Genomic DNA, 8,781 nt, shown 5'->3' on the forward strand with positions numbered 1-8,781 from the left:
CAGTTCATCGTTTTCTTTTCAAAACAATATAGCACAGGTATGAGCGCTGTTTGCTGATTATTCTGCACTGCAGCTGCTTAGATAAGGGGGATTACCAACCCCTTAAAAAGACAACAAGCAAAGAAAACAAAGATTTCAAGCAGCGCTTGTGCAGAATAAATTGTATATTTATTTTAAAATTTCATAAAAATTGTGTTGTGGCCAGCAACATGGACAGGACATACATACATAAATGACAAACAATTCCCCTTGGATACTAGTATTTAGCAGGTTAGTTTATGCATGCAATCATCCAGATGGTTAGTCTTAGGGCTTGATAAGTTGTTATTAACGTTTGTTAGTATAGATACAGTCCCCACTTTAAGTGCACATAGTGGTTAGATGCTGCTTTGCAAAACAGAATTTACTTGCTGTTTGGAATGAGGGGACAGGCTCCTGATCCACAGAGGTGAGCTCCCACCGCTGGTGCAGTCCAAATTTGATTGCGGTATTTCTGGGGCTTCCCTACTGGTACAGGTCCATTTACTGCCAAGTCCTTTCCCCGTGGTCCTCTCTACGCGTTTCTCCGCCTTTCAAGATCAGCGGCTTCCTCAGGAGTATTGGATCCAATACTCCTGAGGAAGCCGCTGATCTTGAAAGGGAGGAGAAACGCGTAGAGAGGACCACGGGGAAAGGACTTGGCAGCAAATGGACCTGTACCAGTAGGGAAGCTGAGAATGGAGGTAGTCTATAGAAGAAGACTAAAGAAGAACCAACAAGGTTTTTGGGGCACACTTGATATAATATACAGTTAAATGGATGTACAGATGATGTAACAATAAAACGTAACTTTTAATTGAAAGCTTAATTAATAAAATAGGTTCATATAACTATATCTACACACCATTTATGTGATTATCGGAGAGCACCATACGTGATGGACTCCCGCCACTTATTATGACAATATCAAGAATAAAGATAATTCAACAAGAGCGAAAATGTTTCGGTAGAGTGTTGCCTAGTACCAATTTTTATATATAATATACGGTATCGGCAATCGGACAGGGCATAGGTCACTGCGCACCACCACTACGATATCCACCACAGTGTCGGCAGAGATGGGTATGGACAGTTGGGGCATGAGAGGAAAAGAGAAGGAGGGGGTCCAAGTTTGTTGTGGCTGCACCTCAACAGTATTAACAGGCGTACTGCCCCAGTGGATGAATACAGCACTGGATATTCCCTATAGGTCCCCCATATAGGTACTTATCCAGCCTCTCACTGCTTAGCTTCTGTGTTCGGATGGATTACAGGCGGTCCAGTGAAGTATGGCTGTATGGCCCTCGCTGGTTAATTCCGATGTCAATTTTGAGGGTGAGCCAAAGTAAGCTTCTGCTGTCCTAACCGTTCAGAGCAAGGCAGACCTGTTACCCATGTAGCATTGCAGGAGTGTCTGGTGGGTCCCAGGGTCAAGGCTGGTGCGCACAACGAGTCCTTGTTGAAGGCTCAGGCGGTCACGATGTCTCAGCAGTTTGACCAGTTCGGGGTCGGCCTTGACCCTCTGCGCCTTGGTGAGTCGCTTCTGTTGATGGAGAAGATCTTTCAGGCCTTTGATCACCGAACTCCCTTCCTGTATCTGCTCCCAATCGAATCACAACTGGTCACTGGGGTCCGACTCAGGAGAGGCGTCCATAGCGGCCACTACGGGATCGGAGGTGACAACCGCTCTGCACTCCTTGGGTTGCCTGAACACCGGGGTCTCAACATCTTCGGACCGGTCTTGCTCCTCTTCCTCAACATCTTCAGTGGGCAGGCGGGATAGGGCATCTGCGTTGCCGTTGGATTTGCCACTTCGGTAGACCACGGTGTAGCGAAAGTTGGCTAGACGAGCCATCCATCTCTGCTCCAGTGCCCCCAGTCGGGCTGTTGACAGGTGGGCCAGGGGGTTGTTGTCGGTAACTATCTCGAAGGGAATGGCAACCAGATAATTCTTAAACTTCTCCGTCACCGCCCAGATGAGAGCGAGCAGTTCGAGCTTGAAGGTGGAGTAGTTCTCGCTGTTCCGCTCCGTCTTCCTGAGGCCCCTGCTGGCGTAGGCAATCACCCTCTCCCTACCGTCCTGGACTTGCGAGAGCACAGCTCCCAGGCCTCGGTGGCTGGCATCAGTGTAGACCCGGAAGGGCTTCTCGTAGTCAGGATAGGCCAGGAGGGGTGCTTCAAGCTGGTGTTCCCTTGTCCAGGAGACCACGGACGTGCTCCTTTTCTCTTGACCCGACTTGCCACGGAGTAGTTCATGGAGGGGCGCGGCCACCTTGGCGAAGTGTTCGATGAAGCGTCGGTAATAGCCAACGAATCCCAAGAAGCTCCGCACGTCCTTGACCGTCCTGGGTGCTGGCCAGTCTTGAACCGCGCAGATCTTCTCGGGATCTGGTTTCACTCCTTCAGCACTGACTATGTGCCCAAGGTACTGCACTTGAGGCTTCAGGAGGTGACACTTGGACGGTTTCAGCTTTAGGCCACATCGCGTCAGCTGCACAAAGACCTCTTCAAGATTCTTCAGATGGTCCTCATACGTCTTGGAAAAGATGATGACGTCATCCAGATACAGGAGGACCATCTCAAAATTCCTGTGGCCCAAACAGTGCTCCATGACCCTTTGAAATGTAGCAGGGGCATTGCAAAGCCCAAAGGGCATCCGGTCAAATTCAAAGAGGCCCATGGGGGTGGTGAATGCTGTCTTTTCCCGGTCTTTGGGGGCCATCGGGATTTGCCAGTACCCGCTGGTCAGATCCAAGGTGGAGAAGTAGACGGCAGTCTTCAGGGCCGTCAGCGACTCTTCGATCCTGGGCAGAGGGTACGCGTCCTTGTGGGTGACTGCGTTTAGCTTCCTGTAGTCGACACAGAAGCGAAGGCTGCCGTCCTTTTTCTTGACTATGACCAGCGGGGCGGCCCATGGGCTGTGACTTTCCTTGATCACACCGGCCTCCTGCATTTCTCCGAGCATGGTCCTCACTGGCTGGTACATGGCCGGTGGAAGCGGCCGGTGTCTTTCCTTAATGGGTGGGCTGGATCCGGTAGGAATATGGTGCTGCACCCCTTCCGCACGTCCGAAGTCGGCTGGGTGTTGGCTGAACGCGCTGGCATTCCGGCAGACGACCTGAAGGACGCCCTCACGCTGTTCTGTTGGGGTATTGGAGTCGCCAACCTGTATCTCCTTCCACCACGCGGTTTCAGTTGTGATCAGGCTCGACTGACCCACCACGGCTTCTAGTTGGGCTTTCGGCAAAGACTCTCCAAGGATATCCTGGAAATCAACCAGGACCACGTTCGCCACTGTGCAGTGTCGGAACAGCCGCACCGGATAGCTGTGCGGGTTCAGCACGCGGACGGGGACTCTCCCACGCTCTACTCTGGCTAACGTCCTGGCCACGGCAAAAGGCTGCTGTCCCTCGAGGTCACACGGTTCAATGACGGCATCATAGTCTCGCCCACCTGGGCCAATCCTGGCCTTGCACCAGATCACGTGTTCGGCATTGGGGCGCAGAAGGATGGGTTGTCGGTCGGTGATCCTCGCCTTGCCCACTTCCCCTTGTGAGTTGGTGAAGCGCTTGTGCCCTTCGATCAGGCACACTGTCTGCTGCATGGCTCTTCGCTCTTTCGGGGCGGCAGCCCGCATCTTGATCCGGAGAGCTTCCACCAGCTCGTCTGGGCAATTTTTTAGGACGTTCATTCCCAGGATGACCGGGGGTAGATGTTCGTTGCAGGTGGACGTGACCAAGCAGCCCTGACGTTCTAGTCGGGCATCTCCAATGTTGAGATCTGCTTCCCAATAGCCGCTGAACTCAATTGGCTGTCCGTTACTGGCCAGCAGACTAAGCCACGGGGTCGGGGGTGACACTATCTCTTCCTCTCTCCAATAGCGTTGAAACGCATCCAGTTGTATCGTTGTCACCTGGGACCCGGTGTCCAAGAGAGCTGCCATTTCCACTCCGTTCACCTTGATCTTCAAGTGGGGGCACTTGCCAACGAACTGCGGCCACCACTCTTGGGTTGGCGGACCTACTGGCGAGGTTCCTCCCGAGGGTCGGTCCCTGGCCTCGGGGTTGAGTCGTTTAAAGGCTGTTTGTCGCACTCTCGTTCGACATGCCCGCTGAGTTTACATCGGCGGCAGATGGGCCTTCCTTGGGCATCAAACTGATCTGTGGAGCGCCTGCCCGACCTTCGTGGGATGTCCCACTGTCGCCTGCCTCTTCCACCTGAGTCACGTTGCCATCCTCCTTGACGGGTTTCATTCTGTTCCTTTCGCATGTCCCGTAGCTCTCTCATCATTTCTGTGACTGCCGTGGTGAGGGTTTCCATCTGATTCGAAGTCGCCTGGGCTTGTTGTGTTACTGTGGGCTTGGTCTTTCTGGGTTCAAATCTTGGGAAGAACTGGGCTTGTTCCACCTCATCATCCTCCATTCCCGCTGACGCAGCTCCACCTTCTTCATCGACATTCTGATTTAACCCCAGGATGGTCAAGGTGGTTTCTTTACACTCCGGGAAGGTGCAGTCGGGTTTCTGTCGCCTGCACATTCTCAGCTGTGACCTGATTGCCTCTCCTCGGGCTCCTTCAATGAAAATGTCAATCAGCGTCTCATCCACTGGAGTAACGTCTTGTGGGGTTCTCGCTTGAATGGCCCGCATCGCTTCCTGCAGTCCTATGGCGAAGTCCCGCAGGGTCTCCTGAGGCTGCTGTTTCCGAGCATACAGTCGCCGTTTCAATTCTGCAGCGGATTGTGCGTTGAAGATGCCGGCCAGCTTCTTCAGTATGCCATCAGCTGACTTCCTTTCTTCCGCCGACCATGACCGGACCTCTGGTCGCGCCGCCCCTTTCAGCTGTCCAATTACCATTCCCGCCTTCTGTTCTTCGCTGGGGCTGTACATCAGGAATGTGTTCATTAACCCCTCCTTGAACTCTCTGAAGGAGCTGGTTCCAGGCGTGCGGGAGTCTCCGGAATATGTTGGCATCCACGGTGCCCCAAAGAAGTAGGGCATGGTGATTTGAGCCGCTGGAGCCATCGGTGTATCTGGCAGCCTTCTCCTGCCTTGTACTTGTTCTGCCGGCTGTTGCTGATTAGGTTGTTGCTGGTCGAGCTGTTGTTGGTCGACCTGCTGCTGGTCGACCTGCTGTTGGTCTCCTGCGTCCGCTGCGTTCTGTGGCTGCAACATCTTCGCCGTTCACAGGGGTCTTTGACAATCCTGTTCGTAGACGCCAAGTTGTGACAGGTGCCCCTGAAACTATTGGATGACAGCGTACCTGGATCGGACGACGGCTGTGCACTTGGGAGTCTTCACGGCCCTTTCTGCTGATGAAGACGCACCTGTGGCAGGGGATGGAACACCCGGGAGAGAACCCACAAAAAAGCACAAAACAACCACAGCTGGCAGCAACTGATATTTATTAAATGGAAAATACGGCACGGTTGCTGCGGTTTTCTCAATGAAATATAATAACATCACACTTATAGTACAGACTACACAAATGAATGAATAAATATCCCTGTAAAACACTCTAGGAACCAATGACCACCTCAGTCCGTATCAAAGCTCAGACTGCTTTGGTCATGAGCAATTCTACCTACGGTACCGTAAGACTAAGGGATGGCACATAAAATAGCAACAACGATAATGACAGAATAATGCGACAAATAAACTAGGAATAAAAGAGCTGTAATAAAGATAGATATTACAAAAGGATACTGAACTGCTTCACTAAAGAACGTCCACCAGAGGGCACCATACACCTTACCAATACATTTACATTACAGTCTCGGATGTGAGTAAGTGTCCCTAAACTCAAATAAAGGTCCCACGACGTTCAATCCTCTGGGTGAGCAACGGGCCTACCTAAGTGTGCACACTTTTATAAAAAGACTACGGCAAGATAACGGTCCCCTTAGGGGTACAGGCGAGTCCCCGCTCCCTGGGTAACTCCCTGCTAGTACTGTGGCAACTTGTCGCTAGGGCTGGGCTTAACCGGGCAATTGGGTCAGTGGCACAGGCAAGTGTCCTCTTTACTTAAATACTGCGGTGAGGCAATGTCCCAGTGGGTGGGTATGGCCAGGCAGACCCACAATGGCACAACAGGGCGGCAGGACTGTTAATTAAGTGGAAGTCTATCTTCCCCCAGGGACCCTTGTGGAAGGGGATAATACTGAACGTCCCAAGGGACAAGGTCTCCGGGAGGGGCTTGGGCTCACAGGGTGCTGGCCAGGTGGGTGGCAATGAGTACCTGATCAATCGGCTTCCGTTGCCGGCTCCTGCCAGTATCGATACGGCTCCCGGCTTCTGGGTCTTTTCTCTGCTCCCACAGGTCGGCGGGGGTCACTGCAGCTTCTCCTGTCCCGCGGCGTCAGCAGCATCTTCTCTTCTAGGTGCAGGCAGCATCTTCCCTGGACACCGGCAGTCTTCTGTGACGTGACCCGGCGCTCCGCTCTCCGCCTGCTGTCACTGACGTCGGCTGGGGGTGTCTTCTCCCCTCTGCTGCTCCCGGTCTCCTCACCGCTGGGACGCCTGCTGCTGGAGACTGCTTCAGCTTGACACGGCGTCTCTCACAGCTCCCCGGCACGCTGGTCCCCGTGTCAGTCTTCCGCTGCGCACCGCTCTGCTAGCAGGTTAGTGGCACCTTCTTCAGAGGCTCCGTTTTCTTCTCTCCCTTCTCGGTGCCTCTTCTGCCTACACGCTGCCGGGCGCCCGCTGTCAATCAGCGCCGGAGGCTTCAGGCTGGGTGACGCGCAGTCTTCTGTTCTCCTCACGCCGCTCTGCTCATCAGTCACGCTTTCGCTGCAGCTCTCCTCTCTGCTCTCAGGTCAGTCTTTTATGCCCTCCTTCCTCACGCCGACACCACGGGGCTCACCTCTGACCCCTGTTCCTTCGCGCCATTCCAGCGCCAGGCAGGCTCCTTTCACGTGAACAGGAGCTGGGCGCTCACTGGGCTCATTAACCCCTTCCGTGCCTGCTAGGCAGGAAAAGGATTTCTGGTCAATAAATTCCACCTGAGGCACCACACAAGGGGCACCACGGCAGTGGGGTGCCACACTTGTGCTGGCTGGATGGATGAGAGAGCCACGAAGAATGGATAGTTTAGTGATGGGAGGTGCTAACAAACAGAACCCTCATCTCTGCTGTCAAATATCATGCTAGCATCGGATGATTTGATGAGAGTCAGAGGATCATGCGATAGCTTCCTCTAAGATGAAAGAGGACGGGGAGGGATAGGGATGAGGGAATAAGAGCCCTTAGGGCTTTAGAGAAAATTCATTTTATGAAGAAAAAATGGTAAATGTACCCACGGTCCCTAGATAGGAGGGAGATTGGTCCCTAGTGTCAATGTATATGTTACAAAAGACACCAGAAACAAACCGGGGAGTCCAGTTATTGATTGGGGTAATTAGGGCTGAGAATAATGAATGATTCAGTCCTTAGAATTCTGTGCTGCAGTAGATATAAACACAACTTGGTAGTAAGTGTGCGGTCTCCCAACAGACCATGTGGATGTAATCAGACACTGATTAAACGGGTAGTATTAGGTATCAGACGTCTAAATGACATGCATGAGTGATAGGTTACTATAAATCACAGAGAACCACAATGCAGAGTGTTTTGGAAAACAGGTATTAGCAATATAACCTGGAGAGAATGTATGCTGTCACCAGGTATGCAGGGTTAAATACAAGCACAAATGCAGTAGGCAAATCAATAACTTGCAACTAAGGGGTTAATATTCTACTAGTACCATTTCAGTCCTTAGAATTCTGTGCTGCAGTAGATATAAACACAAATTGGTAGTAAGTGTGAGGTCTCCCAACAGACCATGTGGATGTAATCAGACACTGATTAAACGGGTAGTATTAGGTATCAGACGTCTAAATGACATGCATGAGTGATAGGTTACTATACATCACAGAGAACCACACTGCAGAGTGTTTTGGAAAACAGGTATTAGCAATATAACCTGGAGAGAATGTATGCTGTCACCAGGTATGCAGGGTTAAATACAAGCACAAATGCAGTAGGCAAATCAATAACTTGCAACTAAGGGGTTAATATTCTACTAGTACCATATAGACAAATCTAGTGATCAAGCAGATAAATATGCAGATAATGCTATTAAATGCCACACAGACTCATGCAGTCTCACTTTAGAGAATCCCTCTTTTCAAAATTAGGTGGGTATTAAAGGGAACAATAGGGATGATTGTTGCCCGTGAGACCAGGGTGTGGGGGTTAACCCCGTTACCTGCGCCGGCTGCGGCCGGTGGGGAGGACACTGCTCTTGAGTTGGGTGCAAGTCCAGGGCAGGAGCATGGGAGGCTGCAGAGGGTGCTGGCCGTGTGGTGCGCGCTATTGCGCCGTGTGCGGGGTGACAGCGGGACGGCTGGAAGATAACTCCATCACACCCCTGTGACCAAGCTTTACGCGAAACACGTGTCAGGACGCACGTGGTCACGCCCACTGCCCCCACCAGTGCCGGCTGAAAACTCCAAACTGAGACGGAGTTATCTTCCAGCCGTCCCGCTGTCACCCCGCACACGGCGCAATAGCGCGCACCACACGGCCAGCACCCTCTGCAGCCTCCCATGCTCCTGCCCTGGACTAAACTATCTATTCTTCGTGGCTCTCTCATCCATCCATCCAGCCAGCACAAGCACTCCTGCAATGCTACATGGGTAACAGGTCTGCCTTGCTCTGAACGGTTAGGACAGCAGAAGCTTACTTTGGCTCACCCTCAAAATTGACATCGGAATTAACCAGCGAGGG

General features: G+C 52.1%; 1 pseudogene; it reads right to left on the reverse strand.

Annotated features, from left to right (window-relative positions):
- Window positions 1-1,200: 1,200 nt before the first annotated feature.
- On the reverse strand, window positions 1,201-1,319 carry LOC146056793 (5S ribosomal RNA; annotated as a pseudogene).
- Window positions 1,320-8,781: the final 7,462 nt, after the last annotated feature.

Source organism: Crinia signifera, unplaced genomic scaffold (genome assembly GCF_055691185.1).
Source record: "Crinia signifera unplaced genomic scaffold, ASM5569118v1 HAP2_SCAFFOLD_89, whole genome shotgun sequence".
Classification (NCBI taxonomy): Eukaryota; Metazoa; Chordata; class Amphibia; order Anura; family Myobatrachidae; genus Crinia; species Crinia signifera.